The sequence below is a fragment of the Rhinolophus sinicus genome, linkage group LG12, assembly GCF_036562045.2.
Source record: "Rhinolophus sinicus isolate RSC01 linkage group LG12, ASM3656204v1, whole genome shotgun sequence".
Lineage (NCBI taxonomy): Eukaryota > Metazoa > Chordata > Mammalia > Chiroptera > Rhinolophidae > Rhinolophus > Rhinolophus sinicus.
The window spans coordinates 12672178-12687138 of NC_133761.1; the positions used below are offsets into that span (position 1 = coordinate 12672178).

General features: G+C 47.7%; 1 protein-coding gene across 2 annotated transcripts in view; it reads right to left on the reverse strand.

Annotated features, from left to right (window-relative positions):
* Positions 1-14961, reverse strand: part of ZHX2 (zinc fingers and homeoboxes 2) — a 144199-nt gene that overhangs the window by 62562 nt on the left and 66676 nt on the right. For both annotated transcript variants that reach the window (XM_019717501.2, XM_074316273.1), the window contains exon 2: positions 12999-13069. The gene's annotated coding sequence lies outside the window, so the exon portion shown is untranslated. The remainder of the gene's footprint in view (positions 1-12998; positions 13070-14961) is intronic.

A 14961-nucleotide genomic window follows, 5' to 3' on the forward strand; every position in this document is an offset into this window, starting at 1 on the left:
TGTGGAATTTAAAAAAAGTCCTTAGACAGGTCTTTCTGTTATCTGACCTACATTTCTAGACAGACTGCCTTTAGGGCAAACCTTGTGTACCAAGGTCTATAGAGAGGCACACAGTTAACCTTGAGTTCCCAGGGCTGTGCTGTACCTGCCCTGTGGGGAAGCAGCCTAGGACAAGCAATGCATCCAAACTTAGAGCTATTGGGAGTACACCAGGTCCCCATTCCTCTAGAGATGGTACTAATTGTCACCGCAGACACCTTGAGTCAGGGACCAGGTGTAATGCTAAAGACACAGATGCTAACATAATTGCCACGCGTTAAGGATTCACTCTGAGGTTAAGTCCACCTTGTGGCTCCTGAATCAGAGGAAATTATGCAACTATTCCAAGTTTGTCTTTGAGGACACCTCCTCCCAGGTGGCTGGGTGATTTCATCTGGTGGATTTGGGGAAACATGGTATTGATTGTGGTAATAGTTCTGATTCTGTACCCCTCCTTGTATCCACGCTCTTTTACACATGACCTTGGAGAGCCCTTCCACTGAGACTCTGGCCACTTGACTTGCTTTGGCCAATCGGATGTTTGTTAGCAGAGGGAATGCAAGCCAAGGCTTGGAAAAGCACTAGCATCTTTCTGCTTGCACCTTCACTTCTCTGCCACCACGAGAACATGCCTGGGCAGACAACTGGAGGATACACGATGTGTGGAGCTCTGTCAGCTCAGCCGTCATCCCTATTGAGGTCATCTTAGATCAGCCAGCATCCAGCCAACCATAAAGATATGGGTGGGCCCAGCGAACATCACGGAGCCACTTAAACTGACCTCTTGAGTGAATCCAAGCCAGACAGGTTGAACCCTGTAGATTGTGAGCTAAATACATGCTTCTTGTTCACCCGTGAGGTTGGTGGGGGTTTGTTATGAAACACTATTGTGGCAATAAATAGCGTGTGTGCACACACACACTTAGACATGTACTATGCTATGGCCTTGATTATAATTAAAATTCCTACACGATCTAAACCTTCCTTTCTCTGCCTCTTTCTTTGCTTTTGGACATACTGGCACAAAATGTTTTCATTTTCCATATACATACCCAGCTGATACAGATAGTCTCACATTCTTCCAACTAAATCCTGCTAGGAAGAAATGGAAAACTCTAAAAGCTTTGTTCTACCCCAGTATGCCTCACTTCCTCTTCCAATCCATATAGCTTAAATAAAAATCTAAGATATACTGTAAGTCAACAGGTCATATTTAGTCAACATAAGCTCCCCCTCAATGCCAGGAATCTGTCTCTTGATTAATCAACCACACTGGGGTTCTCAGAATCCTTCTCCATCTTCAAATCTTGTCCTCTATCCATGAAGACCCAGGAGCCGTCTCGGCATCTATGTCCACTTCCCCTGCCAGTGCTTCCCGGAGCCTGCTAGCCAGGCGCTTATGCTCCCACAGCACCATCTGTGGGTTCCCGGCACTTCGTGTTTTGTTAGGTGGCAAATGCAGACCAACTGAATTCAAATCCTCACTTACTAGCCTTACGACGTTGGGCAAGTTCCCCAAACCCTCTGAGCCTCAGTTTCCTCATCTGTGAGGTGAAGATCATAATAATGAAAGTATTACAGTGTTGCCTGTGAAGAGCAAATGAACTAGTATAACTCCAACACTTACCACAGTAAGCCCTTAATAGGTGTCAGCTATTATTATAATTGTATGCACGGTACCATGGGAACCTGGAATCCCAGCTAGCAGTTCTTTAAAACTTAACATGTGTCCACTCTTTTGTGTCTTTTGATAACTGTGTTAGTGCTTTTTATATGTTTACTTCATGTTTTAAACCTCATGACCACAGTTAAGGGGTCACATAGGTAGCGCTATTGTCTCCAGTTTATGGATGAGAGAACTGAGGCACAGAGAGGTTAGGTAATTTACCCAAGGGCACACAGCTAATAGATCACCATGTTAGTGTTCTCTCCACTTTATTATAGTTATCACCCATCTTTCTTATTGGGGAACTGGAATGTGTAGTTAATTTGTGCCTTCTCAGTGTTTAGCCCTTAGTCAGGCCATCATCGTGGTGGAGGCTGCCACAGAATGTTCTGCGTCCCTCTGGTCTTTTCTCCTTTGGCACTGACTCTCTTGAGGGTAGGGGACGGGGTCCCCTCCTCCCTGCACCTGGTTGCTACTGATTTAACCGGGTGGAACCAGATGGCACACAGAAGAGAAACTGAGAGCTTTCTCACACTGGCACACACGTGCTCTGGGTTCTCCACACGCTGTCTCACAATCCAACCGGATTCAAGACACAGGAAGCAAACAAGGCATTCAGCAGCCTCAGGCGAGCAGCGGAGAAATTAGTCGATCAGTGTCCAAAGCCGTGTTTAATAATGCTATCACACTAGCCAGTCCTCACGGAGCCGTTGTGACATTCTGCATTAAAGACGTGACAACCTTCGGTGGCTGCGCATAATGGAGGCCTGGCATCAGGCTGGCTCCCAGCCCCCGGAACACTCACATTTCCTGGCGACAATGGCATATAGGGATCAGGGGAACTGATGGCTTCCTGCAAAAATGTCCTCGCAGACCACTCGAAGCCCTTTGTAGTGTGGTTGCTCTTCTGCTCGCCTGCCAGGAGCACACTTTTCATTAAATATGAAAATATTTAAAGGCACTGTTAAAATAATGTCGTTATGGTAACTGGGTGGGGGGCGGGCAGGGATGCTGAAATAAGATGGTGCTGCCCAAATTGCAGCATATTAATCAAGTACTTGGTGTTATTTAATGAGCTTCCCTGTATGTCTCCCTAGAGCAATGAATTTGGAGGACCCCGAGGCTTGGGGTCTGCCTCAGTGGTCACTGTCAAGGATGTGGGTTCTCATGAGTTCCTGGTGTTGTGATGGATGGATGGATGCATTGGATGGATGGATGCTGGAACCCAAATTGTAGATGTCCACATCAGAGCTGTTTCTGACAGCTCTTCCATTTTTCATATTCCCCTTTTATGGTGGAAAAAATTTTTGCCAGGGAACTGGGGAAAAGAGGTCAGGAAAATAACTGGGGGGGTAGGAAGGGAGGGGAAGCCACGGCCAAAGATTTCTTTGCCTGAAAGGAGAACTAAATGCCAGAATAAGGAGGCAAAGTAGGAGACTGTAGAGTCAGGCGGCCTGGGTTCAAATTCTAGCTCCCTCTCCTCTCCTGGTGTAATCATGAGCCAGTCACCTGCTCCCCCAAGCAGCTTTTGTTTCCCACACGTAATAAAATAAAATTAAAAAAAAAAAAAAAAAAAGGATTGATAAGTGTGCGGACCTCAAAGGACGATGGAGGGGATGAAGGGGATGAATCTCGCACCACAGTACGTGCCCAGAGGGACTGCTCTATGAATTCTGCAAACCACCTCTACTGCTTCTGGCAGTGCTGCTGCGGCTCCCAGCACAACTGCTATGAAAGCCACCCCTGAGGGGAGGCCCCGCGGTTCTTTCACGGACTAAAGGTCTAACTGGGCCCTGAGCAGCCAGTGCAGGATCCAAGCCCAGGTCTGGGACTCCACTGCCTGTGTTCTTTCTGAGGTTGGAACACTTTTCCTGTCAAGGGCCAAATATTTTAGGCTTGGTGGGTCACATGCAGTCTCTGTCACATATTGTTCTTTCTGCTCCTTTTAAAAATCATTATTATTAAGCAAAACTTTTAAAACTGTAAAACCATTCTTAGCACACAGGTTGCTCAGATATAAGCTTAGTTGCCTGGTCCCTGCTATCTGGCTTAAAAGGAAGTAGAGGGAAAAAGGAAAGCAAAGTACAAGAAGATATACATATGGGCATTTGGCCACTAAGAGTGGGTTACGACAGACTTTGGGGGTCTGGCAGATCTGTGGTCCAGCCCTGACTCTATTACTGTATCTGTGACCTTGGAAATCAATCAATCTATCAATCAATCAATCAATCAATCAATCAGTGCCTCAGTTTCCTCAATGCTAAAATGGGGGTATCTGCTGTACCCCACTCTGGGTGGTTATGAGAATGAAGTGACTTAGCAAGTGGCCTTGAATACCGGAAGTGCTGAATGAACATTAGAATTGATGATACCGTGTTTCCCTGAAAATAAGACCTAGCCAGACACTCAGCTCTAATGCGTCTTTTGGAGCCCAAATTAATATAAGATCTGGTCTTATTTTACTATAATATAAGACCGGGTCTTATATCATATAATATAGTATAGTATAATATAATATACATATAATACCGGGTATAATATAATATAATGTAATATAATACTGGATTGTATATTAATTTTTGCTCCAAAAGACAAACTAGAGCTGACGTCCGACTAGGTCTTATTTTCAGGGAAACAGGATATTACCACAATCACTATGACCAGCAGAATAATAGCTCCCAAAGATGCCCAGGCCCTAATCCCCAGAATTGGTGAACAAATTATTTTAAATGATAAAGAGGAATTAAGGCTGCAGATAGAATTAAGGTTGCTAATCAGCTGATCTTAAAATAAAGAGATTATCCTGGATTCTCTGGGTAGGCACAACATCATCACAAGAGTCCACTAAAGACGGAAGAGAGAGGCAGTGTCAGAATGATGAGGCCTGAGGAAAACTTAACTGGCCATTGCTGGCTTTGAAGACAGATAGCTGAGGCATTCAGGAGGCCTCGAGAAGCTGGAAATTCAAGGAAACAGATTTCCTTTAGACTCTCCAGAAAGGAAAGCATCTCATCGACAACTTGGTTTTAGCTCAGTGAGACACGTCTCGGACTTCTGACCTCCAGGACTGTTAGATAATAAATATGTGTGGTTGAAAACATGAAGTCCTTTGTTAAAGCAACTATAGGAAATGAAAAGGAAACTAAGTCCAGTTGACCCTTGAATAACATGGGTTGCAACTGCACGGGTCTACTTATAAGTGAATTTTTTTCAATACATACTGTGCATGTATTTTCTCTTCCTTATGGTTTTCTTAATAACATTTCTTTCTCTAAGCTTATTTGATTGTAAGAATACAGTCTATAATACATGTAACAAAATATGTGTTCATCGACTGTTTATGTTCTTGATTAAGCCTTCTGGTTAACAGCAGGGTATTCGTCATTAAGTTTGGGGGAGTCAAAGGTGACACACAGATTTTCGACTGCAGGGGGTTGGCACTCCTCTCCTAACACCCTTGTTGTTTAAGGGTCAGCTGTATGCTGTTTATGACAGGAGGGGACTCATCAGAGTGCCACCTGCAACAAAGAAACATCTTGCACAGGCTGGAGGATGAGGGGCCTTTTCTGCATGTTCCCTCTGACGCTGCGAAACCACAGCTCTTGGCTTACGGATGGACATGTGAGCTGAAGCTCTCAGTTCCCAGCATCTGCTAGGACAACAATGGAAGTAAAGCCCTCTTTTGCTGGGGGTTGCTGAGAAGGTGCTGGGTTGGTGGGGGAAATGCGCCTGAGTGGAGCCCACAAAGAAGAAAGCGGAGTCAAGAGATGGAGAGAAATGATGCCTGCTGACATTGTTTAGATCCCACCAGGCTCAAAGCCAGACCTGCTCTGACTTTTCTGTTTTACAAACTGCTTTTTTGTTTTACACGTACATCAATGTGAATTAGATCTCGATCTTGTAACCAAAAGTTTGACAAATATAGTCAAATACCCACTCAAGTATTGTTACCTACTGGTTTCACGTGTTATGTTGTTCCTTGGCCAATAAACTGTGGGCTCTGAGATGACATGAAACAGGGTTTAGGGCAGGGCAGTTGCAGCAAAGTTTCAAGTGGACAGTAGGGGAGGGCAGGATGCCCCACCTTCATTTCTCCTGTTTAGCTCAGATACGTTGAGTCTACTTCTGCTCCTGGAGGAAGGAGCAAAGAACCCCTCACATGCTATTGAACTGAGTGTGGTTAGAACTCCCACCTGGATGTATGGAAGAACCAAAAGCCTACAGTGGGGTCTTCGTGTCTAGTCCATCCGGGCTGAATGAATGTCATACTATTGGCACCCGGGACAGTGTACCTTGGTTTCCTGACCGAGTCTGTTTCTTCTGGTCCCTCCTCCTACATGCTGGTGGTGCCCCAGGGTTCTGTCCTTTGGCTCTGAGCTGTCCCTGAGAGTGAACGCTATCACCCCAGGGCCTTGCCTCTCTCCTCCATCAGCTGCTGTCCAGCTTCATTCTTTCCCAATAGGCCTGAGGGATGTGGCACAGCCCTGCCCACGTTGGTTTTTTCATAGGACAGTGAGGGTGGGGTGGGGGCTCTACCACGGTTGGGGAGGGTGACATAATTTGAAAAGAACCCAGGTGATGCTCATCTCTTCCTCCCCAGGAATACACCCAGCAGGGTGATAACCACTGACCTATACACAGATGACTCTTGAATTACGTCATCCCATCCTGAGCTTGCTTTTGTGTTCCAGGCCCATGTTGGACACTTCCACTAAGATGATGATATAAACACTAATCCCCAAATTAATATCAATTTTAATACTCATGTAATGCAAGGTCACCCTCATTGAGGACTGCCTCTGAGCCAAGCATAGTTCTTAATACCTTACGTGTACTGATCTGAACAGCCTTCTCAGGCAGCTAATAGCTGCCTAACCCCCACTATGCAGATGAAAACACTGAGGCTCAGGAAAGTTAAAGGACACCTCCAAGGTCACACAGCTAGTAAGTGGTTGAGGCAGGATTTCAATTCAAGCCATGTGGACTCCTAGACCAGCTGCTTAACCACTGTTCTACATTGCCTCACAGGCCCTGGGCATTCCACAGGTGTGTCAGATGCTACATGCCCAGAGCCTTCTGCACCACCCATCACGTTTTCTCTCTCTGTTCACTCCCCTGGTTAAGGACTCACTCTCTTAGATTCCTAAGCCAGGACCGGGGGGTTCGCTCATGACCCCTCCTTCCTCACTTCACATGTTCAAGTCCAGTCAGTGCTTTCTCTGAGCTAGTGCTCTGGAGCCCGCCTTGCTCTACCCCTGCTGTGACCACCTCAACTTTGATGCCCATGCACTCTCTCTGGGGCCATCTCTCTGCCGTTGCTTCCTGACTCACCTGTAGCTCACCCTCTGCACTGTGACCAGGTCATGTTTCTAAACTCCGGGTTGTATCACGTCACGCACTTAGCTTAAAATGTCTTAAAACTGCGCATTGCTTCCTGCAAACAGTCCACTTCTGAGTATGGCATTCAAGGACTTGTCCGAGCTTGCCCATCTCGACTGTCACAAGCTCCCCAACCGGGCTCTCCCTCCTGCAGCAACACCAGACTTCCGACATCCTCTATATGTCCCGGGCTCCCTCTCCCTCTGCACCTCTCCCCAGGCTTCCCCTCCCTCAGAGTCTAGTTGAAAGCCTCCCGAACCCACAGACAGAATGAAGGACATTGTTTCTGTGGGTACGAAGCTTACAATCTTGATGGCAATTAAGCGATCACATGACACACTGATTTCTGCATTTATTTACTTAATGATTGTGTTTCTCTAACACTATACTCTGTGCCAGCAACACTCCATTAACTCGGTAGTCATCCTAACTACCCTAGGAGGTGGTCCATTTTATAGATGAGAAAACTGAGGCACAGAGAAGTTAAATCACTTGGTCAAGATCACAGGGCTAGCAAAGGTGGAGCTGGGATTCCAACTGGGCCAGTCCAGCTCCAGAGTGTATGATCTCCACCACTCAGCACCACTTCACACTGGGTGGTACAGACTGTAAGGTCCGTGGGAGCCCAGGGAGGGGACAGAGCCTCAGCAGAAGCTATAGGACTTGCCCTGAGTTCTGAGTGCTGACGTGATACCCCTGCCTGCCCAGGCCTCCAAGTGGCAGCTCCCTGGGCGAGCCTATGTTGGCTATGCCCTCTAACCTCAAGGCCTCCCCCTTGCCCACCACACCCTCCGTTCCATCCTTGGGAGTGAGGAGTCTGAGGCTGGACAAGGCTGAGGAAAAGGACCCATACCAGGGTCACCGCACCACGGAGAGGAGCCTCAGTGGGAAGAGTGGGAAGAAGGATAGGGGTCCATTCCTCTTTTCCCCTGCCCGTGAAATAGTGGGACGACCGTTGGCCATGCCTTCTCTTGGGGAGGGGCACATGGAGGCTTCTCAGGCAGGGGAGCAGAGCCATTTTGTGCTAGGCCTCAGGAGAGAGGACAGAAGAGAAATGTGAGGTTGTCCAGGATGGGGGCCAGAGAGGATGGGAGGCCAATGGCCAGCACAAAGGGCCTGCACTCGCCCTCCTTAATACCCCAGCTCTCAGCCAACAACCCAGGAATTCTGAGGAGTTCATCTGGGCTTCCCAGGCCCATCCCTCTGCCCTTGGCTTCTGTGACCAGGGTTATTACTTCTCCAGTTGTGTGAGTTCCTCTCTCCACTCCCCATAGATTTCATTGCTCCTGATTTTTTTTTTAAGTGGCAACTTAACCTTTCTCCTGGAGCTTCTCAGGGACAAAGGCTGAAAGAGGAGGCCCTTTTCAAACTTCGTACCCATTTTTTTTTAAAACAAGTAAAGCCTATCATTCGGGCATGCTCACACTCAACTTCACTTGGTATCAATTTGCCATTCGACCACCTTTACTGACCTGACTGTCCCTCGAACCCATGGAATTTGGGTTGGACACTTGCTGAGTTGAAGGGAAGATGTGGACATGGTCTAGTCACCATGTGGTCCAGTGCCCTCTAGAGAAACCTGCAAGCAAGCGTTCGTACACACGCAGTTCGGGACCTTGGCAGCATCAGCTACTTGACCCAGAAGGCCAAGCGGAGAGGAACTCCAGTTGAAGGTTTACGTGCGCCTTTTCCCAAAGAAGAATCATCAGGAATAAAAAGGAAGAGCCTCTGAAATACTAACAGGAGTCATGTGAAAAGTATGACACTATCTAAAAAATCGATCTGGAACATTTTCTTGAACATACTGCGAGAAGAAAATGACGCTTGCTGGGTGAATATAGATGGAAAGTGGTACAGGGGGAGAAGAAACAGTGTTTTGGACCATCTTTTAGGAGCAAGATCCCCTGCTGGGTCTCTTGCACATTTGATCTCATTTACCCTCCTGACTAGCCCGGTGGGGTGTATTATTTCCCCACTTTACAGATCTGGAAACTCAGGGGATCTGAGTGCTAGACTATTTTGTCTCATCTTCTACATATAATTCTGGAAAAACAGCTTATTCCCCGCTACTGCAGCCAAGTCTAATTCAAATTCTCTGGCAATTTGAAACAGTAGAAGCAAAGCCGTCCATAGAAGGATTTTCTACTTCAAAAAACAGCCTGCTTGTGTCAGAGTTTCGGTGGTATCCATCCTAAGCACACAGAGTTAAGTGTCCCTTTAGGTCAGGCACACCCAGTCATATGGTCAGACCTGCTGGGCTCAGATCACCGTGGCCCCTGCATCGGCCAACTAGCTAGTTGAGCTGAGCTGACTCCGTGTACTGAAGGTAGTAAAGCTGACTTGCATGGAGAAGCCCCTCAGATTAAGACTTTTCACTCACTTGGGTTGGTCCTAAAGTGGCGCAGATTAATGAGGTTTAGCAGTGCTTTGCCTCTCAGATGTAAAACATAGTTGCTGAAATAAATTCATGAAGTGTGAGGGCACGAAGGGGGTCTTAGAAATCGCTTTGTCTAGGGATGCTAAAAAGTGGCATGTATGCTACAGCCCTCCTTCTTGCCTCCTTAACAGACATCACTAATCCATGGCAGCACACGATTTCTTGGATAGTCCTCAGAATCCTTCTCAACACAGTGCCTCTGGCAGCCATGACCAGTGGATCAGAGTTGGCAGAAGATGAAATCTCTTTGCCACTCCTGACCTAGCCCAATCACCTCACCTGACGAGAGTGGAATGAGCTAAATGATTGACGGAGCTAGGAATTGGGACCTCTTTCCTCTGAATGCTTTGCCTTTGAAGCGGCCCTGGGAAATATCCCCTAATCCCTGTCCCCTTCCCATTAAAGGTAGAAGTGAAGGCGGGGTCACTTGGCAGATGTTAGGGGGTCCACAGGGAAAAGGAGACTGGCATGAGTGACATTTTTAAAGACCCCGTAAGCACAGGGGCTGTGCTCGTGCCATGAATGATTTTGGCTTACACAGGATCATAGGCTAGTATGATCACAGGCTCCTACTGTCCAGCTAGAATCACAGTGTGATGGGCAGGGGCAGAAGAGGCAGGCCCTTGAATAAGCTCATTCTATAGTCCCAGGTCCACTAATGTGAGAAATGTGACCTTGATAAATGTTTCAGGAAAATGCAATTTTTATTTGAAATATGCTACAAGGCCTAGTATGGTAGGTGGCGTGTTTGACAACGCGAAGCATTGTTCTGAGAATCTGTCTTCCAGCCAAGAAGACAGCCAGACCTCACTGGGGAAGGAAGGGGAATCTGACATTCACCGTGAGGCTCAAGATTACAAGACTCAAGCTTGATTTTAAATGATTTTCCATCTGTATCAACAGAATCTTTCTTTTTGTACCAGTGTTTTTCAAGTTTTCAAGACCATTTCTGCAAGGGAAGGAGGCTAGCACTGGGAGAAAGGGTTTGAGAAGTCAAATCGCTGTCCATGAGGCCCCTCAGCTTGTAATAAAAGGTTGAGCGCCCCTTGTCTTTGGTCCAGGGCCAGGACCACGATGGACCGTCAGAAGGAAAGCAGGAAAATGGAGCTGCCCTTGACCTCTGACCATATACTCACGTCTCCTGTGTAGAGAGTGGGCTCAGCAGGAGCGACTGCCTCCCCCATGCCCCCCCTGCAGCTAAGCCAGGGCTTCAGACTCCCTGTCCAGCGCTCTGTCCCCTGACTCACACTGTTATTTCCTGTTCCAACATTGAACTTTAACCTGGGGGTTATGTCCCACATCTAGAACAAGAATAAGGGCTACCCTGTTTCCTTGAAAATAAGACCTAGCCGGACAATCAGCTCTAATGTGTCTTTTGGAGCAAAAATTAATATAAGACCCCGTATTATATTAATTATAATACATTATATTATAAAAACCCAGTCTTGTAGCAAAAGAAGACCGGGTCTTATATTAATTTTTGCTCCAAAAGACACATTAGAGCTGACTGTCCCTGGGTTTTATTTTCGGGGAAATGTAGTAATATTTATTAAGCTCTTCCCACATACTGGCACAGGGCCAAACAGCATGGCATAAATTAATTCACCAAATGCTCACAGCCAACCGATGCGGTATTATTATTATTCCCATTATACAGACAGGGGACGGAAGCATAGAGAGGTCGGCAATTTGCCTAAGGCCCCACAGCTAGTGGAAGAGGCAGGGTTTGAACCCGGGCAGTCTGATTTCCAGGGCCCTGCTCTTAACACAGACAATGCCTCCCTGAGCTGCCTCCTCACAACTTTTCTTTACAGTCATTCGACAGTCACTTACGAAGCACCTACTATGTGCCAGGTCCTGTGAATCAAGCAGGTCCTGTGAATCCTTGTCTTCAAAGCCCCACTCCTGCTTGGAAATTTGCCAAGAAGTACCATGTCACGGTTCGAATGCACTGTTCAGCCCTCCCCTCCCCACACTGCTCTCCTCAGCACTCAGGACTCTGCTGAAAGTACAGCCTATGCACAATGACTGTCAAACGTGATTCTCATCCAGGCTGTCAGTTTCTTAGAAATGAAAAACACCATCTCTGGCCTCCCATGGCGTCCTGCTCTCAGGAGCCCTTGGTAAATATTTACAGTCGCCACTGCCCCAGGCCCAGGGGAGGAAGACCCAGTCACAAAGCACAAAGGAAGATGGGTGCTCATTATTCAGACCCTCCTATTGGCTATGGGTGTGTCTCCTGTGCAATATCCCCAGTTGTGTCTGGGGTGCAATTCTTCTCACACGTCGAGGGCCAGGTCTTGGTGACTAGAATTTGTGGTACTGGTCCTGCCAAGGGGTCCCACCTCCTTTGGAGAAGGTGCGTTCACTGTCCTTCCACAGCCTGGGGTTTGGAGGGTTCTGCCACAGTGTTCCCCGAAGCCTTTTTCCTGGTCTGTGTGGTCTGGATCCTGGTTCAAATCTCTCGATGGTGTGACTCGCTGGTAAATCTTTTGGGGGCCTTGGTAAAAGTGAGCTTGCTGAAGCGTCTGATCTAAACCCCTGTCATGCTTGGAGAGTCCATCCCATCACATACATCAGGTGTTTGGGGTCACACCTGTGATATGCGTAGCTATCTGGCATCAGCTCAGGGACAGCTGGCCAATGAACAGCACGTCTTAGGAGAGACCAGAGGGTCACCTCATCCAGCAGCTTCTGAACAGTTTTATAGCAGAACCCTGTCATAAAACAGGCTGAGGGAATGTGTGCTTGTGTGAGCTCAGCAGTTCCCCTCGTTCACTCTTCCTGAACCCTCTCCCTCATCCCACTGCCCCTCAGGGTTTCCAGGTCATCATGGAACAGAGTCTGTAAAAACACTGCCGTACTCAAAACTGCACCCCGCCCCCCATGTTTCCCATCGATGTTTCTCTAACCTGTGCTAACATTCTGCCAGCGACAGGGAACTCACTACTTCCACTGGACGCCTATTTCGCTGTTGCAAACCTCTTTTGTTAGGAATTTTTTCTCAGGTTGTCAACAGCTATCCAACTTCCTTCCATCAGTGACAACCCTTTAAACACACAAAGGTACCTTTCTCACCTTTTTGTCTCCTGTCTCCTCAGGGCTATAGTTTACAAACTGGGGTGAGGCAGGTAGTTTCCTCTCTGTCCTAAGAATGTCTCCTTAACCCTGGTGAAATGTCCCCTGAAAACAACTCCAAATACATGCCCTCTGGATGGTGAGTCTGAGCTGCTATGGTCTCCATGCAGAGGACAGAGGACAGCCCAGTCACCTGTAGACTCGGTTTGCCTCTGGGGAGAGACTGGAGGGACCCTGGAATGCCAAGGGACTCACATCTGGAATCTCTGCACTGTGCCGTTTCCAGGTGCATCCGGAGGAAAACAGTTTCAGAACTGCCCCTGCTGCTCCCATTCACCTCCTTCCCTTTCATGACATCCAACCAAGGCCCCAACTACCGCCGAACACGTCGTCACTCACCTGTCCCATATTGCTCACATCCTGGGAATCTTTCTACACTTCGACTCCGAGAGCAGTCAGTGCATCAAGACCTACAAAGAAGAGCGATTCAATATTAAAAGCAGGGCAGAGCAACTGGGTGTCCAACTCCATTTTTCTGGCAGGATTGTGGCACTGGGGTGGAGGGGGGGTTGGGATGGAGATGGGGAGAAGAAAGCAAAGGAAAAGGAAATGGTAAGGACGGAGCTGCTCATTAAGCGAACCTCAAAACCTCTGGGCTTTGTCGCAAGCAATTCTGAGAGTTAAAAAAAAAGAAAAAAAGACCCTCACCCCAAGTGAGTCAGCAGCTGGTTGAGAAGCAAGCCTTTTGAGAAGAGCTAAACTACTAACAAGATTGGGGTGGGGTGGGAAGGAGATCTTGAAGCTCACTTGGAGCCTCCTCCAGAGGCTGGTCCTTTGGAGCAGTGGCAGGTTCTTTGTGTTTCCATTTTGATGAATGTGAGGGGAAAACGTCTGTGCTCAGGCCTTAAAACAAAAGTCCCCAATGCGAATGTATATCCTGGGAGACTCCCGAACCCCGAACCCTGTGTGCTTTGAAAATTCCCCAGGAGAGCTGTAGTTGGAGGAACAAGGCGTGTGCCTGGCTGGGAGGATGAGGTCCCAGCATGGCAAGTTGAGGCCTGAGCTCTAGAGGTTTCTGCCACTCGGCAGAGGCCCACCTGCCGTGCACATGTGCACGTGAAGTGGTGTGCTCATGAGCTGCCCAGCCCGCCTTTAGAGCAAAACTTGTTTTTTCTTGTTTCGCTAAGAATTCAAAGTGAGCAGAAGTTTCTCAATTCATCCCTCCGTACTCTCAAGGGAGAATACCTTCATGAATAGCAATAGTTTCTGTTGACTGAGTACATACCACGAGCCAAGCACCTGATCTATATTCTTGCTGTACAGGGGTGAATTCACGTCACCTAGAAGCTTGCTGGAAAGGCAGGTTCTTAGGTCCCACCCAGGCCTGCAGAACCAGAACCTGCTTTTTCACAAGCTCCTCAGGTGATTCCTGAGCACATTAAAGTCTGCAACGTGCTCATTTATAATCCTCTTCATCACGAAAGGACGGATGTCAGTCAGTCAGTCAGCCAGTCAATCAGTGGGGAAATCGTAGCCCATTCTCCAGGTGAGAAAATAGACTTACAAAAGCCAGAACGTGGCATTGTGGTTTTAGAGCCAGTAAGTGGTAGAGACCATCCAAACCCATGTTCATGAGATTCCCAAGCTGGTGTCCCTTCGACTATTTTGGGAAAGTAAAATGAGAGGGTGAAGGGGGCAGGCAGACCTGGCCTGGGGGGAGTGGGTGAGAGAAGGGCAGTGGGCCAGGGGTGGATGGATGACCTCAGGCCCTGGAGAGGGATGGTCCTGGGTGTTCTGGAGAGCTCTCGGAGAGGGAGGCTTTAGATATTGGAGTCAAGGCTCCTCTCCTCCTCACTTTTGTCAAGGGCCAGCAAAATTTCCTGGTCAGAAGTTCTGGGCCTCCTTCCTGCAGTGAAATCTAAGCGTCTGCAGTTAATCCCAGTGAGGAATTTATCTTGGTTCCAGGGAGTTTAGCTCTCTTGCCCACTGCCCTTAGAACTAACCATCCAGTAGGAGAAGGTATCCCAGGAGACAAGTGGACCTGAGTATTCCAGGTATTGACTTGACAACACTCTGCAAAACACTTTATAGTTTACGAAGAGCTTCTCAGCTAATCTGCTCCTTAAAAGAACTTGGGGGTTGTCACTAGTGCTATTTTGCAGTTGAGGAAACTGAGGCACAGAAAGGTTAAGTGGTTTTCCTGAGGTCATACAGCTTTTGGGCAGGCTGGGGTTGAGGTCCTCTGACTCCAAGGCCAGAGGTGTGAGCTCAGGTATTCCTGATGGGGAAAGAAATCACATCACAGGTGTATGATGCTCTCGCTTAGTGTCACCTCGCTCCCTATGGTCTTGCTCTATATTTT